At 41.0% G+C, this 24,258-nt stretch overlaps 1 protein-coding gene and 1 long non-coding RNA gene across 9 annotated transcripts in view; one reads left to right on the top strand and one right to left on the bottom strand.

Annotated features, from left to right (window-relative positions):
• LOC137355388 (serine-rich coiled-coil domain-containing protein 2-like) overlaps positions 1–24,258 on the top strand; it is a 636,521-nt gene that overhangs the window by 307,378 nt on the left and 304,885 nt on the right. The gene's annotated exons all lie outside the window — the stretch shown is intronic.
• The window catches only part of LOC137355390 (uncharacterized), a 74,036-nt gene that overhangs the window by 35,683 nt on the left and 14,095 nt on the right, over positions 1–24,258 (bottom strand). The window contains exon 2 of the long non-coding RNA XR_010970917.1: positions 6,901–7,069. This is a non-coding gene — a long non-coding RNA (uncharacterized lncRNA). The remainder of the gene's footprint in view (positions 1–6,900; positions 7,070–24,258) is intronic.

Genomic DNA, 24,258 nt, shown 5'->3' with positions numbered 1-24,258 from the left:
GGTCAGATGGCACAATTTAGAGTACGCTATCCTGGAAGTGCTAATTTTCTTTAATTTGCATGTTAAGAATAAAAGACTAGCTAAAATATTTTTTTAAATGAGCAAGATTGTCCAGCGAATGCGTTCAGCCTTATTCTCTGAATCTGCTCTGTTTACGTTGCAGGGTGGATATCTAAGCATCAGTATAAATAGTGAAGCAGCTGTGCACAAATGAGGTTGAGACATGCAGATGTTGAAAAGTACTGACTTTAGTATTGCTGAAAAAAGACATGCTGTTGAAGTTTTTTGTCTTGCACTTATCAGGACAGCCGCAAGAATGCCAACAATTTATGCTGCATGAGAAAAGGGTAGTGATTGGTTGGCAAGATGACTCTGGTCGAGACGTTGCCATGGAGAATGCTCCAGGGAACTATTGTCCTTCACTATTTCGTTTACTTCAAAGAAGGTGCAAAGCCTGGACATGTTCCTTTTGCCTGCAGAGGCTAGGTAGGTCCCTGCGCATGAATATATATAGTTTCTAGCAAGTGTAAGTGAGCCACATTACGATCCCAGCTGATAACCTTAAAGTGGTTGTTAGTGTAATTCTTAGTACACTCGGCATTGTTCAGCAAGTGCTGCCCAATCGCAGAATCACATTTATCGTTGAACATTATGTTCTGAGTTTTGCAAGCACGGGCTGGTTGATTACGGTCAATACTCTGCCTATTGCGAACAGCCAAAGGGATGTGTTTGATACGATCCGCTAGTCATTGGGATGCACGGCCTACGTACCTGGCATCGCACCAGCACTGAAATTCATATGCCACATTACTCATTTGTGTGGTAGGCAGAATGCCTTTTTGGCTTGACGTTTTTATCCTGTTAGAGGAAAATACCATTCGTGTTGCTGCTGCATTATAGCAGTGTGAATCGGCTCGCTTCACTTGTTGCTTGCCCGCCAAAAGCAAAATACTGTGGATACTGGAAATCTGAAATAAAAACAGAAAATGTTGGAAACACTCTGCAAGTCTGGCAGCATCTGTGGAGAGAAGGTTCTGATGAAGGGCCATTGACCTGAAATATTAACGACTGTTAAACCAATGCTCCGTCTTTCTCTTCAAATGGGCATAAAAGGTATCATGGCACTAGGAAATGCAGGATGTTCTGCCTGTTGTCCTGGCCAATGTTTATCCCTCAACCAACATCACTAAAATCAGATTTTCTGGTCATTTATCTCATTGCTCTTTGTAGAAGCTTGCTGTGTGCAAATTGGCTGATCCATTTCCCTACACAACAACATTGGCTACACTTCAAACGTCCTTCCCTGGTTGAGGTGCTTTAAGACGTTATGAGGTCATAAAGAAGCTGTATAAATGCAAATTCTTTCCTTCCTTTATCCCATAATAATCCTCAATTGTGCATTTTGTAGAAACAAATCATGAAAAATAACCAGTTACTGAACATTTTCAGGTATGAGGTTGTCATTCAAACAGGTGATTCAAAAGGATCAGCTAGAGCTAGTGGATGATTTGTGCTCAAAGGAATACTTAAGTCTGGAAATGACATATTTAGCCATGGAAGCATAGCTAATATCACCCTTTTATGGCTGAAAAGCACCACCTATGCCAGTAATTGACTCCTCATCTTGTGTTTGTGAAAGTCATTGCATATCATGCAAACCTGAAGTCAAACCAATCTTCAGTTACTTCAAATCCTCTCACAGCTTTGTTCTGTGAGAATACACATTTAGCAGGTCCGATTCACTACAGCAGAGATATTGTTAGGGTTGCCTCAATCCAAATCAAGTTCAGGCTGCAACATTTGAGAAGCCAGTGAATACTTGAGCAAAGCAAATATAATGCAGCTGACTAGGTTAGTGTGGAAAGCACAATTTTATAATCAGGCTAGGAGGAATGGTAACTCTGAAAATGATCAGAACTTCGGCAGGAGTGTAACAGTTGAATTAAAGTGTTGCAACGTGCAGACTTCACTGCACTTGTAGTTGTTCATTTTGATTTCATGTGTTAGAAGGTGTAGCCATATGCATTAGTTTACAGCTGTGGCCCTGCATATCCCCCTGTTTCATGCTTAAGTTGGGTTGCCAACCCTTCAGGATTGCCCTGCAGTTTCCAGTAATTGAAGATTAATCTCCTGAACGTGTCTGCAAGCAAACCCAGGAAAAAGAGAAGGCAATTACATTTTCCCCCCATATTCTTTGAAAACTTCAGTTATGGAAGTATTGGAAATTGGGGGGGAGGGGAGGAAGGAGGGAGGCTGTTTGACTTACGCAGGGCTGTTAGAGACAGGAGATCACGTTGATGAAACCTCCAGGAATACATCCAACGAGAGTTGGCAACCCAGTACTTAAAACGTAAATGCAACCACCACAAGTCTTTGATTTGTGTGGTTAGAGATTACGTCATATTTTGTACACTGAAATGTTAATCCAACTTGCACGAATGGATTTTGCATTTGTTGTTGAAAACAGCATTTTGGCTTGAATGGAGAATGTAGAAAATGAGCATCAAGATACTATCCCATAATTCTTGGCAAGCTGCTTTGTCCGTAGGACCAGGCGCAAATTTTCTGCAATGCCAATCAACTAAGTTCTTTAAAAAATTAATGTCCCTATGAAGGATCTGGTGCTTCCTCTGAATACATAGCGTCTGTAAGGCAATGGATGCTGATCCAGGACTGTCAAAGCTGATAAGTGAATGTGGAACTATTGTAGAAAGGAATTGATGAGGTGATTGATGAGCATCATTATAAAGAGGTAAATTGTTCCATTATTCCTTTGCCAAGCAAGTGTTCTACCTTGTGTCTGTGATTGTGCGGCATGACAATGCTTTATTGAGGAAAGAAGTGACCTGGCACTCAAAATAAGAAGGTTCAGATGAAACTGGTTCACACTGTCCAACGTATCGCAAAGATTAGTCAAGAATGTTATGACAGATCACAAACAATTCCAGAAATAAACTTTTCCTCTTAAGTTACATTGCATTAAAAAGTTTGTATCACTGAAGAATGACTCTTCAGATTTTGTATTGTATGCCAGTAACGTGAAGGTGATGAGTGAATTCTTCAAGCATGAAAACCAAATGTTTGCTCCATCACTATCCCAGGCAGTCGTTAAGTATAGGAAGTAAAACTGATCTTTGAGGATGTTTGGAAATGCATGACGCAAGATGCTGCAGTTGTGAAAGCTAAAATTCTGATGGTGTTATTTGGGCTGTAGCTGTAGCCTGACACGATGGAAAGGTTTAAAGAATATATAAGTGATGTTTTTTCTGTTTGTGAATCTCGCTTTAATGATAGTCATAACTATTGTTTGGGATCTGGATTTTCCAGGTCACCTGAAAGCAAATGTGAACAAGAATAAAGCTGAACAATTCAGCTTTTAATCAAAGGAATAACCACAGTGTACTCTTTCTTTTTTTTTTCTTTTGGGCCTCCTTATCTCGAGAGACAATGGATACGCGCCTGGAGGTGGTCAGTGGTTTGTGAAGCAGCGCCTGGAGTGGCTATAAAGGCCAATTCTGGAGTGACAGGCTCTTCCACAGGTGCTGCAGAGAAATTTGTTTGTCGGGGCTGTTGCACAGTTGGCTCTCCCCTTGCGCCTCTGTCTTTTTTCCTGCCAACTACTCAGTCTCTTCGACTCGCCACAATTTAGCCCTGTCTTTATGGCTGCCCGCCAGCTCTGGCGAATGCTGGCAACTGACTCCCACGACTTGTGATCAATGTCACAGGATTTCATGTTGCGTTTGCAGACGTCTTTATAGCGGAGACATGGACGGCCGGTGGGTCTGATACCAGTGGCGAGCTCGCTGTACAATGTGTCTTTGGGGATCCTGCCATCTTCCATGCGGCTCACATGGCCAAGCCATCTCAAGCGCCGCTGACTCAGTAGGGTGTATAAGCTGGGGGTGTTGGCCGCTTCAAGGACTTCTGTGTTGGAGATATAGTCCTGCCACCTGATGCCAAGTATTCTCCGAAGGCAGCGAAGATGGAATGAATTGAGACGTCGCTCTTGGCTGGCATACGTTGTCCAGGCCTCGCTGCCGTAGAGCAAGGTACTGAGGACACAGGCCTGATACACTCGGACTTTTGTGTTCCGTGTCAGTGCGCCATTTTCCCACACTCTCTTGGCCAGTCTGGACATAGCAGTGGAAGCCTTACCCATGTGCTTGTTGATTTCTGCATCTAGAGACAGGTTACTGGTGATAGTTGAGCCTAGGTAGGTGAACTCTTGAACCACTTCCAGAGCGTGGTCGCCAATATTGATGGATGGAGCATTTCTGACGTCCTGCCCCATGATGTTCGTTTTCTTGAGGCTGATGGTTAGGCCAAATTCATTGTAGGCAGACGCAAACCTGTCGATGAGACTCTGCAGGCACTCTTCAGTGTGAGATGTTAAAGCAGCATCGTCAGCAAAGAGGAGTTCTCTGATGAGGACTTTCCGTACTTTGGACTTCGCTCTTAGACGGGCAAGGTTGAACAATCTGCCCCCTGATCTTGTGTGGAGGAAAATTCCTTCTTCAGAGGATTTGAACGCATGTGAAAGCAGCAGGGAGAAGAAAATCCCAAAAAGTGTGGGTGCGAGAACACAGCCCTGTTTCACACCACTCAGGATAGGATAGAAAATACTAGTGAAGACAAAAGGGGTGTTTCCGTTAGGTGTGCAAAATACCTTGTGTTCAGTGTGTGAGCACATGAAAGATCTCTTCCCTTGATCCCATGAGGAGCTCTTAGTACACACTGTCGTACAAAGAATCGCTATTTTGTACAGTATCTTTACGTGGCCAATATCACCACCTGAACGTTAATGAACTTTGGTTTGCTCATGGAACTATCAAGATCTTGCTCAGTATAGCTGTTCACTTGCCGTTTCTGAAACTCAGGTTTGTTGGGTGTTGGACTTTCCCATTTTTTGCATGCAAAGTAAGAAAACGGCTTGGAGAACTTGGATTAGTTTCTGACTGTGACAATAATGTTGCTCAATACTACAGGATGCCACACATGAGGATTTACATTGTTGGAGTGATATATCCTAATGATTTATGACAGGGTAATAATGTTACCCGGGTTAATGGGTCCGGGAGGCAGATTTTCACAAGCAGACCTGTCCTGAGGCCACTTTGCAACCAACCCCGCACGTGGAGACTCCAAAAGAGCTGTTTATCAATGAGGGCAGTGCTGGGATCAAATGTTTACTTGATGCACATTTGGTTAACTCAAATGACAGAATATTCAGTAGATGCATGGAAACCATTATAGTCAACAAAGGTACTGAAAAGCAGGTTACAAATTGATTCATAATGGTCGCAAGATGTTATTCAGAAGAACAATGCAATTGTAAAGCAGCCATGAAGTGTAAAACAGTGTGTTTCTTTTTGGTGAGAGCATCTGAAAGTAATTGATGGTGCTTTTTATAAAACTGATTTGGGTGCTATTGATTTCACAACATTAGATTTCAATACTGCTTGACAACTGAGATTGCAATCTATTCAATGCTTTTGACAGGTCCAGACTTGCTAACATAGAAACCTAGCTAAAATGGACTAGTAGTTTAAAGAACAACTGAAACATCTTCAGAAAAGCTGACAGTTCAAGAATGGCACTGATTTGTAAACCAAAGATAGATGAGCAACAGTTGTAACTTGGGCTTTGTATCTTAAACTGTAGGTATAGCCAAGGTTTCTGCACTTGATTTTTGGGAGGGAGGGTGGGGGGGGGGGAAGTATGCAAAAGCCTCAAGGGACAATCCAAATGTTGAAAGTGCAAATTGGTGGTGCATTTCAGGAGTTATGCATTCTCCAGAAAACTTGGAATTTTTGCATTCAAAGTGATGGTGATACAGCACTTTTATATTTTGCAATTGATAGGTTTTTAATCTTGGCGAAAAGAAAAACAGAGTGAAGTTTGGATTTTCAGTGGGGAGACTGGAGCATTATTTCCTCAATAGTTAATTCTGCAATCAATGCACATCCGTCTGTTAAAATTCTGCAATGTTTACAGTTACTTTGTTCTTTCCCATTGATTCTGAGGAACTGGAAAGCTACTTATGGCTTCATGATTGTTTAATTCAAGGCATATGTCTGTAGATTGATTCTGCATTTAAGAGATCTGAGCTTCATCTTAGAAATTCCTTTCCCTGTTCAGGTAAAAAAAACAATATGCATCTTAAGTGGGTCTCAAAGAAGCTTTCTTGTACTCTGCAGGAAACTGTATGTTCCTTATCAAATTCCTACATAAATCACAAAGCCTCAATTTGCATGTATTTTACATAACTGCATAATGAACTCAGTAAACTATATTTTTGTGCTTTTTCAGCATTAATGAAATTTCCTATTTCAGCCCCTGTAGATGTGATTTCAATACAAATGTACACTGAGTTGGGCAATATAGATCTGTCAACCAAATCCACAAAAATCTGTTTCATTGGTCATTAATCTCATTCCTATTTGTGGGAGCTTGCTGTTCACAGATTGACTACCATGCTTCCCTACACTGCAACAGTGACTACACTTCAAAAGTAGTTAATTGGCTGTGAAGTGCTTTGTAATGTCTTAAGGTCATGAAAGGCTTCAAATTTTTTCTTTGCTTTATCTCTTTCTGTTTCCCTTGTTCTGACTATTTTGTTGACTTAGTAACTTTATTAGTCTATCAGTCACTTGCTGCATGACTCTTTATTCTCATATATTTTCTCTATGCTTTCTTGTCTTTCTGGTTTGCTTATTACTTTTCCTTTGTTTTGTAGGTTATCTCCCCAAAACTTAATATGGCCTCAAAAAAAACTCGTCGAATTAAAAACAAATTATTGCCTTAAAATAGCAATTATAGCCTTAAAATAGTAAATGAATATGGCTGCTGATTAATACAATCATTAGAAGACCATTGCCTCAAAGTTGCACACCATCCTACCTTGGACATACATCACTGTTCATCTTTGGTTCATTATCCTGGAATTTCTGAACTTACACCATGTGGGAGCCTCGTTGCTACAAGGACTGCAGTGGTTCAAAGAGAAGGCCCACCATCACCAGCACCATCTCAAGGTAACGAGGAATGGGCAATAAATGTAGCTTTGACCCTGTCAAGAAAAGAAACATAACAAAACTGAAAGAACTGTGACCTGAATGTTACTAATTAACAGTTCCACAGGGAATAAATTAGCATTATTTAATTTTAATGAAGCATAATAACATGCTCAGCCAAACATTCTGGTGGGACCAGATTATTCATGGAAGTGGTCCTCCAATGGCTCTTCTGTTTAAACACAATGAGTGGCTCAGCTATATTGAGCAGGAAGATTCCAGATTTGATCCCAGGTGAGGTAGAGGCAATGGTAAACCACTGGGGCACGTGTCGGCTATTCTGGTTCCGGCTGCTGTTTGGCTGAGTTCTCAGCTTATCCATGTAAGCCAGTATTAAACTTTTGCCATTGTAGGTATAACGGTTCAGTAGTTGTGACTATACAAGTGTTCCACTGTTGCTTCAATGTAACTGGCACCCATTATGGTACCTCTTCCAATAAAAGTGACTATCATGTAAACCTGGTGTGAAACACTCTGGTCAAGTGCACAATTCTAGAAGGATATATTCGACTAAAAAGTTGGGTAATCTTTCCGAAAGCACAACACAATCTGAATTCTGTTGTGTTGGGGGTTAGAGTTGAAGAACACACACAGATTTTTGTGTAATGTACATTATTTCATAAGAAATGGATGCTAGTGTTTCTTCCTGTAGAATTTTAGGGCTTTTATTTTCATTGCATATATATTCCTTATAACCTGCTGCTTCAAAAAGGTTGGTGACAAACTATCTGACAGAAGAGAGAGAAAAGATAACGTGAAATATCATCTGTACAGTGACTGGAGGAACAGTCTGTGTTATCTTGTGGCACAGTTACCACTGTAATGTGATAAATTAAGTTGTTGCTTTGGGTGACTCTGTAATTAGATTGAGCAGTTTGTCATATTATGATAAAACTTTGAAAAAACTCATTTTTTGACACGAGAAAGTTCTGATAGCAGTGAAGGTCACATTCACTGCTCATAATTTGGCATGTTATGTAATTCTTTATAGCATTAATAGATGTGTGGTTGTGAAGCTACATAGATTGAATTGGTAAAGCTATTTGCAAGCCGTGGTGATGAGATGTGAGTTTATTCTTGTGGTCCTGTATGCCACTCAGTTTCTAGCATTAACCTTGGGATGGTGTTGAACCAAAGACAGTGTTTTTTTGGGGGGGAGTTTTAAACTGAAAATATTTTTCTGTGGTTCCTTGATGGGAAAAACAAAACCAATGACCAAGATACTTTATGGACAACATGGATATGATCAGGTGCCTCTGGACCTACTGACAAGCTGCTTGGAAAATTGCAGGTTTTATCCAACTCCTTTGGTAGAATCTGGACTGCTCTGTGTCTCTCCATTGCTCCCAAATTTAGTGTCATCTCAAAACTTGACCAGTTTCCATTGGGTTTCTAAATTTATAGGATCATAGGAGATAGGAGCAGGAGTAGGCCATTTGGCCTGTCGAGCCTGCTCCACCATTCAAACAGATCATGGCTGATCATCTACCTCTACGCCATTTTTCCCAGCTATCCCCATATAACTTGATGTCGTTAGAATTCAGAAATCTATCGATTTCTGTCTTGAACATGCTCAATGATTGAGCTTCCACAGCCCTCTGGGGTAGAGAATTCCACAGATTCACCACCTTCTGAGTAAAGAAATTCCTCCCCATCTCAGTTTTAAAATTGCCTACCCTTATTTTGAGACTGTGTCCCCTTGTTCTAGACTCACCAGCCAGAGGAAACATCCTCTGTACATCTACCCTGTCACGCCCTGTAAGAATTTTGCAATGAGATCACAACTCATTCTTCAAAACTCCAGAAAATACATGCCCAGTTTCTGCAATCTCTCCTCATAAGACAATCCCGTCATCCCAGGGATTAGTCTGGTGAACCTCCTTGCACTCCCTCCATGGCAAGTATATCCTTCCTTAGATAAGGAGACCAAAACTGTACACAATACTCCAGGTGCGTTTTCGCCAAGGCTTTATACAATTGCAGCAAGACATCTTTACTCCTGTACTCAAATCCCCTTGGCATTGAAGGCCAACATACCATTTTCCTTCTTTCTTGCTTGCTGCATCTGCATACTAGCTTTTAGTAATTCATGAACAAGGACACCCAGGTCTCTTTGGATGTCAACACTTTCCAACTTCTCACCATTTAAGAAATGCTCTGCCTTTCTGTTTTTTCTTACAAAGTGGATCACTTCACACATATTCACATTATATTTAATCTGCCATGTTCTTAACCATTCACTTAGCCTGTCCAAATCCCCTTGAAGCCTCCTTGCATCCTCCTCACAACTTACATTCCCTCCTAGTTTAGTGTCATCAGCCAACTTGGAAATATTACAATTGGTCCCCATATCCAAATCATTTATATAGATTCTAAACAGCTGTGACCCAAGCACTGGTCCTTGTGGATTCTTACTAGTAACAGCCTGCCGTCCTGAGAATGACCCATTTATTCCTACTCTCTGCTTTCTGCCTGTTAACCAATTCTCAGTCCATTACAGTACATTGCCCCCAATCCCATGTGTTCTAATTTTGTTTACTAACCTCCTGTGTTTGACCTTTATCAAAAGCCTTCTGAAATTACAAAAACACCACATCCACTTGTTCTCAATCTATGCTACAAGTAACATCCTCATAAAACTGCAACAGGTTTGTTAAACATGATTTTCCTTTCACAAATCCATGTTGATTCTGCCCAGTCATATCATTATTTTCCAAGTGTCCAGTTATTTTATCCTTTATAATAGATTCTAACATTTTCCCTACTACTGACGTCAAACTAACAGGTCTGTAGTTCTCCGCTTTCTCTCTCGCTCCCTTCTTAAATAGTGGGGTGACATTTGCTCCTTTCCAGTCTGCAGTTACCCTTCCAGAATCTATAGAATTTTGAAAGATAACCACCAATGCATCTACTATCTCTATAGCCACCTCCTTCAATACTCTGGGATGTGGCTCATCTGGTCCAGGTGATTTATCAACTTGCAATCCAATTAATGTTTTGAGTACTACCTCTTTATTGATACTAACTACTTTCAGTTCCTCATTTTTTCAAGTCCCTTGGTTCCCTAGTATTTCTGGGAGATTTTCTGTGTCTTCCTCTGTGAAGACAGATACAAAGTAATTGTTTAGTCTCTCTGCCATTTCCTCATTCTCCACCACAAACTTTCCTGTCTCCGCCTGCAATGGACCCACATTCGTCTTTGCTAATCGTTTCCTTTTCACATACCTAAAGAACCTTTTACAGTCCGCCTTTATGTTTTTAGTTAGCTCACATTTATTATCTCTCTTTTTCTTTATCAGTTTCTTGGTCCTCCTTTGGACTCTAAATTGCTCCCAATCCTCGGGCTTACCACTTTTTCTGGTGACCTTATAAGCCACTTCCTTTGACCTAATGTAATCCTTAACTTCTTTTGTTCGCCACAGTTGATTCACCTTTCCTGTTGGGTTTTTGTGTCTTAGAGGAATGTGTATTTGTTGTAAACTGTGTAATGTAACTAATGTAGATTAAAACATGAGAAGCTGCTGAAGGAAAACAACTAGCCACAGCCATAATCAGAGGAAAATGAATGAAAAGGGGAAGGAGAAAAAAATATATTTCATGTTAATTTTACATGGAATTGAAGGATGCAGTATTCAGGTCTATTTTCAGATTAATGAAAACTGTGGTTGCAGTATTTTTACTGCTTGCTTGCATTATTGTGAAGCAGAGGGAGGCAGAACTCAGCACATGCTAGTCAAATACATGCATGAAACGGTGTTCACGGACCTTCCATTGACTCTTCCTGTACATGCAGCAAGGTTGTGATCTAACCATGACTGAAGTCAGTTAGAGACTTGGACCAGCTGCATCAGCAAAAGATAATGGGACAGTAAACTTCTGCGTGTATGATGGATGCATCTTGTTGCTTCAACCACGTGTGCTGTTAGTGTGAGCTGCTACCAGTTGTAAAAAGAAACCTAAAAATAAGTCAAGAGGATTTAATATAAATGGCAGTGGAGAAAGTAATGGGACTTATCACTTGGACCTGATGATGGTTTTCACCCCAGGCTATTAAAAGGAATAGGTGAGGAAATTGCAGATACACGAGTCATAATTTTCCAAAGCTGTCTAGCTTTGAGAATTGTGCCTTGGGTTTGGAAAATTGTAATTGAGAAGGGAGGGAGGGAGAAAATGGTTAACTACAGACCTATCATTTTAAATTTCAGTTGCAGAGAAATAATTAGAATCCATCATCAGAGTTGAGATGACCTGGACAAATCTAAGCTGATCAAAGAGCGTTGGCATGAATTTTTGAAGGGTTGTCATGACTGCCTAATCCAGTGGAATATTTTGAGATTGGAAACGTGGTCAATAACGGTGTATCTATGGATGTTGTCTGTATGGGCTTCATGAAGGCATTTGATAAGCATCCACATAAGAGACTATTGGGAGGAAATGAATGTGTAACCTTGTGACATGGGTTGGCAATTGGTTGGGAGATATGCAACAAAGTAGTGATAAAGGAAATGCACTCTGATTGGCAAGATGTGACAAGTAGTATTCCCCAGGGATCTTACGGGGCTTCAGCATTTCACCATAGATACTAATGACTTGGATGAATGAATAGAGAGTTGTCTATCCAAAGTTTGGAAGCACTGTAGGTTCTGTAGCTGGAGCAGGAAACTACTAAGGGGCATGGACCAAATTAAATGAATGACCAAATCTGTGACATGTGGAGTTTAATGTGGGGAAGTGTGAGGTTATCCTCTTGAGATTTGAGAATGAAAGATTGGAATGTTTTCTTAATGGCGAGAGACTAGGAACTGTGAAGGAGCAAAGGGAATTAGATGTTGATGTACATAATCACTAAAAGCTAGTAATTAAAATGGCTTTTGGAATGTCGGTTTATATCTCGGTGGGGGGGCGGGGGTAGAGTTTGATTACAAATAGTCTTAGTTAGATCTTATCTGGAGTACAGAATGATATTGAGAGTTGAATGATTAAATTACATGCACAGGCTGCATAAACTAGGCTTGTACTCTTGAATTTAAAAAGCTAAAAGATGAGCAAATTGAGGTGTTAAAATGATAAAGGGATTTGATAGGGTAGATAAGGAGAAACTATTACTTCTTATGGGGCAATCCAGAACAAGAGACTATGATCTTAAAGTTAGAGTTAGGATTGAAATCAGGAAACCACACAAAGGGTAATGGAAGCCTGGAACCCTCTTCACCCAAAGGCTGTGGATACCGGATCAAGTGAAACTTTCAAGATGGAGTTCAATACATTTTTATTGGGTAAGGGTATCACAGGATATGGATCAAAGGTGGTGAAATGAAGTTCCCACAGATCAGCCATGATTTAATTGAATGGTGGAATAAATTTGAGGAGCTGAATGGTCTACTCTTGTTAATATGTAAACACTAATTGAGAACTAAAACTCTCTTGCACACGTTGGAGAGTCACCAGGCTACTTTCATTCACTCACTCTTGTGAGTGTAATGATTCAGTGATGGAATCAGACCTCTCTGTCCTAGCTGGTACATGTTCAGGGACAACAAAGGAGAAGGGAAGAATATAATTTGGAAAAAAAAGCTAATGGACTCTCCCTCTTTCCCCCACCCTCCATGATGTTGCAAAACAAATGTCTATTCTTGGACCTAAATTCTGAATTACTTCATTTGTGTGTCTGCTTTATGCGGTTGAATAATCTAAGATTTTATTTTGCTAATGGTCCTCCTAATCAAGCCAAGGTGAGCATGAGTAGTCATTGTTGCAATTAAATCTGGAACTCTTGGATGTGAGCTAATCAATGGTTAAGAACTAAATACAGGACATTATTAAAGGGTTTGCAAATAATAACAAGATAAACTGATGATGTCAAATGAAAGGTCACGGACCTGAAATGTTAACTCTTATTCTCTCTCCACAGATGCTTCCAGACCTGCTGAGTATTTCCAGCACTTGCTGTTTTTATGTCAAACCAGTTTCACTCCCTTTTTACCTGCCTCATTCTCTGGATGAACACTACTTTGGAAGTAGCTTGGTTATGATGCGCATTGTGACACATCTCTTGTTTGTTCGGTTAAAATGTTAAGTTTTATTGGTGAAGTTTATAAATTTGCAGCTGCTTGTGTGAAATTTTGTGCAGCTGTTGCTTCCTGAAAATATGTCTCAAAGGCTTTCCAAAGCTTGACACTGTGCAGATGCATGCATGTGTTTCTTGGCTACATAAATCGTTTTAATTGTTTTCTCCAACTGCAGCCAGTTGGAGAAAATCCAAGGTTTTGACTTGGTTTGCACTTCTCTGTGCCTAATATAGGGCAGGCATTTGAGGTCAGATGGAAGTGGGCTCTATTCATGTCTGAAATAATTTTTAAACCACTGTCCCACCTTAGCCAAGCCCTAGTGAATCATTGTCTAAGACAGGAGGCAGAGTGGATGAATCTCAAGATTCTACTGCTATCAGCCACCAGGTGCACTAGAGTGGCATTGGATTGTTTCATCTTTCGTAGTTGTACCAGCATTTTTCTTTGACTTGGCCAAAATTTGGAATTTGGCTAGAGAATCTAAGAGCTGAACCATAATGTGTTGGGCATAAACAAACCCTCAGCTGCTGGTATCTCAGATTTTAGGAATGAGAAGAGTCAATCAAGTTAATATATATCTTTTCCTTTCAATAATAACATACAATTTTGTAAATGAAATGTTTCTTCACACTGAAAATAACAAAATTGATGAACCACACACCTGGCCTTTATCGAGTAAACTCCCAGAACAGATGAGTAATCATAGAATAGAATCATAGAAAGTTTACGGCACAGAAAGAGGGCACTTGGCCCATCATGTCCGTGTTGGGCGAAAAACGATCCATCCATCCTAATCCCACCTTCCAGCATTTGGTCTGTAGCCCTGCAGATTATGGCACTTGAGGTGCATATCCAGACTCCTTTTGAATGAGTTGATGGTCTCTGCCTCAATGACCCTTTCAGGCAGTGAGTTCCAGACCCCCATCACCCTCTGGGTGAAAAAAACTTCTCATCTCCCTTCTAGATTTTCTACCAATCACTTTAAATCTATGCCCCCTCGTCACTGACCGTAACAGAAATTCTCCAGCCCAGTGTTAAAAAAAAATGGTGGCAATGAAGTGAAGTTTCACTATGAATGGACTTTGAATGGTTTGCCTGGTACAGTCACATTGACGAGACTTGCAGGGAGTATTCCTAATGAGACCTGTCAGACTCTGCAGATACATGTGAGACGAGTGAAACGAGGTTGTAGCAAACTGAAAGAGCTTAGTTTGCAAATCATTCACTATTGTGTGAGTGTTAAGAGGTTTGATTGAATATAATATTAGTGAAGCGCTCAGGCTGATGATTCTACATGGGTGCACATAAGCCATGAGAGTGCCTCATTTCTGTATATTATGGAGGATTTATCCTTTTTATGTAACTGGAAACCCAGCTTTGCTAATCTGCTTCACAAAATTGATCAACAGCCATTTGGCTATATTTATACTCCCCTCACCCCCTCTCACTTTCCCCTTCTCTTTCCCACTTTGTTTCTCCCCTTTTCCCCCTCTCTGCTTTTGCCTCCTCCCTCCCCTCCCCTTCCCCTCTCCCCCAATATAAATGTTTCCATGTCTGTCCTCTTTCTATAGCAGAACTTGTGTGTCAGCTTGCCAGGCCAACATTAAGGTTGGACCCTTATTGATTGCTTTGTTTGACTGCAGGTTGATTTCACACCCATATTCTGTATGGATTTCCATGGTCATGGTGCGCTCGAGTGACCTTTTGAGATTTTTACCTATTTGTTGAGGAAGGTATTTTGGTTTGACTTGTTATAATATTGCTATTAAATTGGTTTCAATTCATAAAGGGTTGACTTCCAGAGACATAAGCTATCTGGATGGCTTAGGAAATATTAATAATTCCCTATTCTCACATTACTATATCAGTTTGAATTTCGAGGTCATCCAACTCTTTCTGGTGATGTTCGTACCTTAATATAGGGAATGGTTTTCAAATAGAGGCACCTAGCAGGTGATTTACATAAACAATGTGGTTGTCATAGTTCCCACAACAAAGGAAAGAGGCTATCTCATGTAAGATGGTGAGTTTGATTGGTAGCTTGACGAGCCAATGCTTGACACAACTGAGGGAGGAGTCAGAGCCTTTTTTCTCTCTCTCTCTCTCTCTCTCTCTCTCTCTGTGTCTCTCTCAGGAAAAGTCTGTCTTAGGCAAGTCACATTTGGGTTTTTGACTTCATTCTTCACAGAAGGGATTTGGAAACCAATTATGTTTAAATGTGCTTTAAAACAAAGTAATATTGTACTCTTTTAAAATGTGAGGAGCTGAAAACCACTTGGTCAAAGAGTGTATTTCAGATTGGAAGACATTGTAGTGTGTATTAAAGCTTGTGGTTATTGTACTGAACTAGCAACAGAAGTCCTAAGTTGAAATCTCGCCATGGCTAGTAGTGAAATTAAATTCAAAATTATGAGAAGAATCTATTATGAAAGATTGAGCAGGCTGTAGAATAGAGAAGACTGAGAGGTAACCTGATAGAGGTCTTTAAGATTATGAAATGGGTTTGATTGGGTAGACATAGAGATGTTTGCACTTGTGGGGGAGACCAAAATTAGGGGCCATAAATACAAGAGTCACTAATAAATCCAATAAGGATTTGAGAAGAAACTTATTCACCCAGAGAATGGTTAGAATGTGGAACGTTAGAATGTAGAATGTGGTTGAAGCAAATAGCATAGATGCATTTAAGAAGAAGCTGGATAAGTACATAAGGGAGAAAGGAATAGAAGGATATATTGATGGGGTTAGATGAAGAAGGGTGGGGGAGAGGTTTGTGTGGAGCATAAATGTTGGCATAGATTGATTGGACTGAGTGGTCTATTTCTGTGCTATAAATACTTGATACTTTGTAAATCTGGTTATTTCGGGGCAAAGGGCAGAAAAAGTACCAGGAAAGCTATTGGATTGCTGTAAAAAGCCATTGGTTCACTAAAGTCCTTGAGGGAAAGATCTTCTCATCCCTGCCTGGTCTGGCCTTCATGTGACTGCAGTTTCACACAATGTTGACTCTTTATGTCCTCAGAGCAACTCGGAGTGGACAATTTTGTAATAATTTTGTTAAAGATCAATGTTGCAAAACCTCCTTCCATCTTCCGGTTGGCTAGTATTCAGAAGCACACTTTCTCTCTTCAAACAGTGCATTCCTATCTGTTGTTGCTCTGCTGCTCCAGCACTGTGATATTTAAATGGCAATGCATCCTCATCTTTTAACTCATGGTTTCTGCTGCAGTAAATCTCTTCTACCTTGTTGGGATTGGCCTGATTTTAAATGTGAATTTGCAGCCAGGACTAAATTTGGGATGGAAAGTTGACATTTAAATATCACAGCTTTGAAAGAGTGAAGCAGAACAATAATTGATGGGGACATGCTGATATGGTTTGGTGGGTTTGCTGTCTTTGGCAAAGTTGCTCCACAGGCAGAATATGAGCTGTTTATTAGACAATTATCCTCCTTTTAGCCCCAATGGAGAAGTTATATCGTAAATGTGACATTTCGAATGTAAGACATTGGTGAAATGTTTGATTAGGGAGATGCTACAGTCTGATTCAGACCAGGATCAAACATTGGTTTGCAGTTTTTAAAAGGATCTCATTTGTTGCTTTGCTGGTTTGTAGTGAGTTATATGACATTTCCTTCTGGAATATCTGGCACTTTGTATAAGTTCCTATTTTTAAAAAAAAGCACAGATAACCAAATAGTGGTTGAGATGGTGCAATATATACATCTTTATAAGCTTTTGTTACACAAGATTCCACTATCCTTGGTGTGTGTGTGCACACGAGGAAGATATCTCAATGGGGAGAGTTAATTTTTTGCAACACGTATTCAGGTTTCATATATTTTAGAAGGAAAATTAAACATTTCTGACGTAAATGCCAGAGAAGCCATATGTTTCAAGCTGCTGATTTATTTTTTTCATGTGGCAGTCTTGGTGCTTTTGGGTAAGATAGTGCCTGAATGGGAGGGGGAAAGTGGTCGCGTGAGACAGTGAATATAATAGGATTTATCTGATCTGCAATTAGATAGTAGACTTCAACAAAAAGTCCATTTAAGCTTTCAGGTCCAGTTTTCACAAGTTGAATGTTTGATGCAGAATGAAGACAGTTGATGCAGTCATTAATGCACTTCTGTAGCAAGATGTATGTTGCATGATTTGTAACCATCACTGCATGTGCAAATATTGTTGGCATTTAGTGGCAGAGCATGAATGATGCACTGTTATTTGAACACTTGCATTTTTTTGTTGGATATTAGTTGGAACAGTTGAGCCTATAATATCTAACATTGGTCTCATCTAATTAGGATTTACTTTCTAACTTAATTTGCTTAATGATCAACTCCATGTAATTTTGTCCCTTTATTTTCTAATTGCTTGACTGAGCAAATTTAGAGGCTCATTCCACCACACTTTGCAGTTTGGAATAAATTAAATAATTTATTTACAATTGTCCAGCCATCGTTCATTGGCCATCCCAAATGGTCCTTGACAACTGAGTGGTTTGTGAGGCCATTTCAGAGGGCAATTAAGAATCAACCACATTGGCGTGGATCTGCAGTCACATGTAGGCCAGATCAGGTAAGGATGGCAGATTGCCTTCACTAAAGGACATTAGTGAACCAGATGGGTTTGTACAACAATCGATAGTTTCATGGCCCTATTACAGAGACTAGCTTTCAATTCCATACTTTAATTAATTGAATGTATTAATTAATTGAAATTAAATCCCACCAGCAACCTTGGTGAGAATTGAATCTGTCTTTCCAGGAAATTAGCTTGGGTCTCTGGATTACTTGTCCAGTGACATTACCACAATGCCACTGTCTCCCCTGGATTACAAACCAGTTACAATTTGAAACAGTTTTTGAGAATTATAAAACTAAAATTCTGGTATTAACTCTATTAATGTTCTAAAAGAAATAGCTGCAGAGGTAGTGGATGCGCTGGCTATGATTTTCCAGCATTCCTTAGATTCAGGAATGGTCCCGTCAGATTAGAAGTTGGCAAATGTTATGCTGCTTTTCAAGAAAGGAGGTAGAGAGAAGACGGAACTACAGCCAGTTACCCTATCAGTCGTTGAGAAGATGCTGGAAACTATTATTAAAGATGTCTAAACATTACACTTGGAAAAGCATAGTATGATTAGAACAAGTCAGCATGGATTTACGAAAGGGAGATCCTGTTTGACAAATTTATTAGAGTTTTTTGAGGATGTAACTAATCGGGTAGATAAAGGGGAACCAGTAGATGTAGTATACCTGGATTTTCAAAAGGCATTCAATAAGGTGCCACATAAAAGATTAATAGGCAAGATAAGGGCTCATGGTGTTAGGTATAATATGTTAGCATGGATAGAGGATTGGTTAACAGACAGGAAGCAGAGTGTGCGCATAAATGGGGCATTTTCAAGACAGTGAATAGTGAGGTGCAGCAAGGATCAGAGCTGGGGCCTCAGCTATTTACACTCTATATATTAATGACTTGGATGAAGAGACAGAGAGTAATATATCTATATCTATGATTGCTGATGATACAAAGCTCTGGAAAGGTAAGCTGCGGGGAGGATGGAGAGAGGCGGCAAAGAGATTTAGACAGATTAAGTGAGTGGGCAACAAGATGGCAAATGGAGTATAATGTAGGGAAGTGTGCAGTTGTTCACTTTGGTCATAAAAATAGAAAAGCTGAATTTTTTTTTTTAAGATGTGACACTGTGTTGATGTTCAGAAAGACTTGGGGGTACTGGTACAAGGAACACACAAAATTAACATGCAGGTGCAGCAGGCTATTCGGATGGCAAATGGCATGCTGGCCTTTATTGCAAGGGGATTGGAGTACAGGAATAAAGAAGTCTTACTAAAATTGTACAGGGCTTTGGTGAGATCGCACCTGGAATACTGTGTGCAGTTTTGGTATCCACATTTAAGAAAGGATATACTTGCGCTGGAGGCAGTGCAGCGAAGATTTACTAAACTGGTCCCTGGGATGAGGGGGTTGTCCTGTGATGAGAGGCTGAGTAAATTGGGCCTAATATTCTCTGGAGTTCAGAAGAATGAGAGGCGATCTAATTGAGACATACAAGATTCTGAAAGGGCTTGATATTTTAGAAGCTGAGAGATTGTTCCCACTGGTCAGGGAATCTAGAACATGGGGACACAATCTCAGGATAAGGGGCCAATCATGCAGGACTGAGATGAGAAGAAATTACTTCACTCAAAGGGTTGTGGATGCTCCATCATTGAATACATTTAAGGCTGGGCTAGATAGATTTTTGTTCTTGTAGGGAATCGAGAGATCTGGTGAGCGGGCAGGAAAGTGGAATTGAAGCCCAAGATCAGTCATGATAGTTTTGAATGGCGGAGCAGGCTCGATGGGCCATATGGTCTAATTCTGCTCCTATTTCTTGTGTTCTTGTAAACCTCATTTTAGGAATTGCTTTCTATGTTTGCGGGATTGATGCTTCTGAAGACCTGATATTTTTGAAGACAATCAGGTTTAGCCCAACTCTAACTTTGATGTGGCTGGGAACACTCAAACTCTCTGCTTTTCTTCATGGGTTTTTAAAAAATATTGTTCATCGTTTACAAATTGCAATTTAGTAAAACGTAACCCATTGAAAGCAATGTGCTTTTGAAATGGTTTTGCAAAATGGCAAAGTTTTTAAAAAGTTCTTCATGCCCAACTGTTTCTTGTTTTCTATTTAATTTGATACATGATGTAGAGAACGCTTTGCAGGACAGGTGGGAAAATGATTAATTGCTTGGCATCTACTGATGTCAGTCAGAATTTTCTCCCAGGAGGTAGGTGAAATCAATGGGGGAGGGGTTATTTGTTCTCCAGCTTTTTTCCTCCCTTGGTGAACTATTAAGATTGATTGTTTCAGGGAACATGTCCTCCCACAACACACAACAGTGTGCCGAGGTGTCTGTTGTAACAGATGAAATACATGATGTTTTATCATGTAGTTAGCTGCAACACGCTTTGTTTTTTATGAGTACAATGTGGTATAAAACATCCCTTTTTATTTCTAATAAAATCCATGTGGGCACCAGCAATGGTGTAAATGCCAACAGAAGTGATAGTGGACTTTATCCCATGGTCTCTATTCAGTTTATGTTGCATTCCATTAACTGTGCACAGTTTCCCCTCTTCGACGAACAGTAGTCAATCTTGATTGGTTGAGAGAGGGACTGATTTCCTTGGCATATTGCATGACAAAGGTATTGCAAAACACAGGGAATAGGTTATCTTAAATTGAAAGAGCAAAGCCATTCATTAGTAACAAGGCAAAAACTGTGTCTGAGAAGGTTATTAACTTACTCCAGTTTAACCCATTCAGTAACATGTGGCTTTATAAATGTGCATTTGGAGGATAAGTCATGATGTGGTTGTGCATTGGAATTGGTGACTGTGTAGAAGTTTCCTGCCATTAATGCATATTTTTTCCTTGAACCTCATTCAATTTTATTCTCCCTTTTCAAGTTAACCTACCCATTGCTCGATATGTCATTTCCCACCCAAGCCTCTGCTAATACAGCTGCTCTAATAGAAAATGCTGAAAATACAAAGTGAGGAAGAGTTGCATTTATATAGCGCCTTTCACAATCTCAGCACGTACTAAAGCCCTTCACAACCAATTAAGTACTTTTGAAGTGCAGTCGCTGTTGTAATATAAGACACGTGGCAGCCAATTAGCCCACAATAATACTTATGAGGTGTTATTCGACAGGCAAATAGTGCATAGGACACCGAGAGCTCCCCTGTTCTTTGAATAGTGCCTTGGGATCTTTTATGTTGACCTAAGAAGACAGGCAGGGCCTTGGTTTAACATCACATCCATAAGCTGGCACCTCTGAAAGTGTAGCACTCCACAGAAGTGGAAGTCTAGATTATGTGTTTAAGTCGCTGGAGTGGGACTTGAACACACGTTGTTCTGATTTAGCAAGGTGAGTGTTACCGTTGAACCAAAGCTCTGCTAACATCTGTTTTAAAAAAAAAACTAATATTTCAGCTATGGACTCTATCACAACCAGAATGTTGAAATGCCTTTTTTTCGTTTCAATTCTGCTGTGTGCTTTTATTTGTTCTCAAGATAAGGCCAACACTGGCATGGCAACATTTACTCCCCAAAGAGCATGAAATGTTACACATATAGGCTGGGATTATATGGGCCCCCCTGAGGTTGTGGGGGGGGTGGTGGGGGGGGGGTGGAGAATCGCAGGGCTGGGGTGGGGGTGTTGTTGGGGAGCAGTGGGGTGGAGGGCCTGTTGTCCAGCGATCTTTCTTTCTAGGGGCAGGATCGGCTGACAACGGCCTTCCCGCCCAGAGACCAATTGAGGCCCTTAAGTGACCTATTAAGAGCCTCTTCCCGCCATTGCTGGGCTCTAACCGGCAGGGGGGAGGGGTGTGGAGTGGGGGCCTTGTAAATTGAGGTGCCCTCCTTTTTGTGGGGGGTTTGTTCCTCTTTTGTGGGCAATCAGTCGCCCATGGAGGACCCCCACCGGGAACAAATTTACCGCTCGGGGCCCCCTCCTCCTGGATTGAACGAGGACCCCCACTCGCTGCAACCTTCTAGACTGGTGCCGCCGACCCCACCTCACCACCTTGTCCAGGTTTCCACTGCTGGGCCTAGGCCTGGGTCCGAGCCTCTGCAGTACCAGCATTGGCCTCCGCTCCTGGTGGCACTGCCAATACTGCTGAGCTGCCAGCTCTCTGATTGGCCAGCAGCTCTTGGCGGGATCCCTGTCCCTTTAAAGTCTTTGAAGGGATGGGGATCCCGCCTCATGAAACTTTGACACAAAAAGACCAGACAATCGCTCCAGGGGTTGGTGGGGAGGCAGAGACTGGGGGTCTCCCTGTCTTGGTGACCCAGCGCTGGGAGCTCTGCCTCCAGCACAAAGTCCAGCCCGTAGTGTGGGTTTGGCGTCAATGGTAATTTCAGTTTCACAACTTGGCATGGTGGGATTTGAACTCAACCTCTGCTTGCTAGAACTGTAAGCTACAGTACCCATGTATTTTAATCATTCTTTGCTACAGTAATTAAGTTGGATTGTGATTTTTCTCATAGTCATCGAGTTATACAGCACAGAAACAGGCCCTTTGGCCTATCGTGATTACTAAATTGACACTTCAAATGTTTAACGGTCCTTCAGAAACTGTCTCCAAGCCTAAGTAATTGTTTCTTGTTGCCTCCACATGTTTCACCATCCTTCAATTATTGGTCAAATAGTTCATGAACAAAATGCATCTTTAAAATACAGTTCATAGAGTCATGGAGTTATATAGCACAGAAACACACCCTTCAGCCCATCGTGTCCATGCCGGCCATCAAGCACCTATCAATTCTAATCCCATTTTCCAGCACTTGGCCCGTAGCCTTGTATGCTATGGCGTTTCAAGTACTCATGTAAATACTTCTTAAATGTTGTGAGGGTTCCTGCCTTTACCACCCCTTCAGCAGTGTGTTCCAGATTTCAGCCACCCTCTGGGTGAAAAATCTTTTCCTCAAATCCCCTCTAAACCCCCTGCCCCTTACCTTAAATCTATGGTGCCTGGTTATTGACACCTCCGCTAAGGGAAAAAGTTTCTTCCTATCTACCCTATCTATGCCCCTCATAATTTTGTATACCTCAATCAGATCCCCCCTCAGCCTCCTCTGCTCTAAGGAAAACAACCCTAGCTTATCCAGTCTCTCTTCATAGCTGAAATGCTCCAGCCCAGGCAACATCCTGTTGAATCTTCTCTGCGCCCTCTCCAGTACAATCACATCCGTCCTATAGTATGGCGACCAGAACTGTACACAGTACTCCAGCTGTGGCCTAACTAGCATTTTATACAGCTCCATCATAACCTCCCTGCACTTATATTCTATTCCTCAGCTAATAAAGGCAAGTATCCCATATTCCTTCCTAACCACCTTATCTACCTGTGCTGCTGCCTTCAGTGATCTTTGGACAAGTACACCAAGGTCTCTCTGACCTTTTGTACTTGCTAGGGTCCTACCATCCATTGTATATTCCCTTGCCTTGTCAGGATTAAATTCCATTTGCCACTGCTCTGCCCAACTTACCAGCCCATCTATAACGTCCTGTAATCTAAGGATTTCCTCCTCACTATTTACGACCCCACCAATTTTCGTATCATCTGCAAACTTGCTGATCATACCTCCTATATTCACGTCTAAATCATTAATGCACAGTACAAACAGCAAGGATCCCAGCACCTATCCCTGCAGTACACCACTGGTCACAGGCTTTCAATTGCAAAAACAACCCTTGACCATTACCCTCTTCCTCCTGCCACTAAGCCAATTTTGGATCCACTTTGCCAAATTGCCCTGGATCCCATGGGCTCTTACCTTCTTGACCAATCTCCCATGCAGGACCTTATCAAAAGCCTTACTGAAGTCCATGTAGACTACATCAACTGCTTTACCTCATCTACACATCCAGTCACCGCCTTGAAAAATTCAATCAAGTTATTTCGACACGATCTCCCCCTGACAAAGCCATGCTGACTATCCCTGATTAATCCCTGCCTCTCCAAGTGGAGATTAGTCCTGTCCCTCAGAATTTTTTCCAGTAGTTTCCCAACCACTGATGTTAGACTCACCGGCCTGTAATTAGCTGGTTTATCCCTGCTACCCTTCTTGAATAATGGTACCACATTCACTGTCCTCCAGTCCTCTGGCACTTCTCCTGGCAGCTCTCCTTTCTAAACTTACAAATAGTTTCCTTTCATATTTCAGTTAAGGATAAATACTTGAACACACCAGGGATATTGCTGGAACTCGCCTTAATGTGGTGCATAACAACAACTTGTATTTATATAGTACCTTTAACATAATTTAAACATTCCAAGGAGCGTTACAAAGCAAACTTCGACACCGAGCCATGTAAGGTGATACTAGGGCCAATAACCAAAAGCTTGGTCAAAGAGGTAGGTTTTATAGAGTGTCTTAAAGGAGAAAAGTGAAGTGTAAGGAGCAAATTCCAGAGCATAGAGCCCAGGCAGCTGAAGGAACAGTGAAGTGATTAAAATCGGGAATGCGCAAGAGGACAGAATTAAAGGAGCACAGATAGTGTAGGTCAGTGAGCACAGGGGTGGTGGCTAAATGGGATT

The sequence above is a fragment of the Heterodontus francisci genome, chromosome 42 (genome assembly GCF_036365525.1).
Source record: "Heterodontus francisci isolate sHetFra1 chromosome 42, sHetFra1.hap1, whole genome shotgun sequence".
In the NCBI taxonomy this organism is placed as follows: domain Eukaryota; kingdom Metazoa; phylum Chordata; class Chondrichthyes; order Heterodontiformes; family Heterodontidae; genus Heterodontus; species Heterodontus francisci.
The sequence above is the reverse complement of the archived record's forward strand: the minus strand, read 5'-3'. Positions and strand labels throughout refer to the sequence as shown.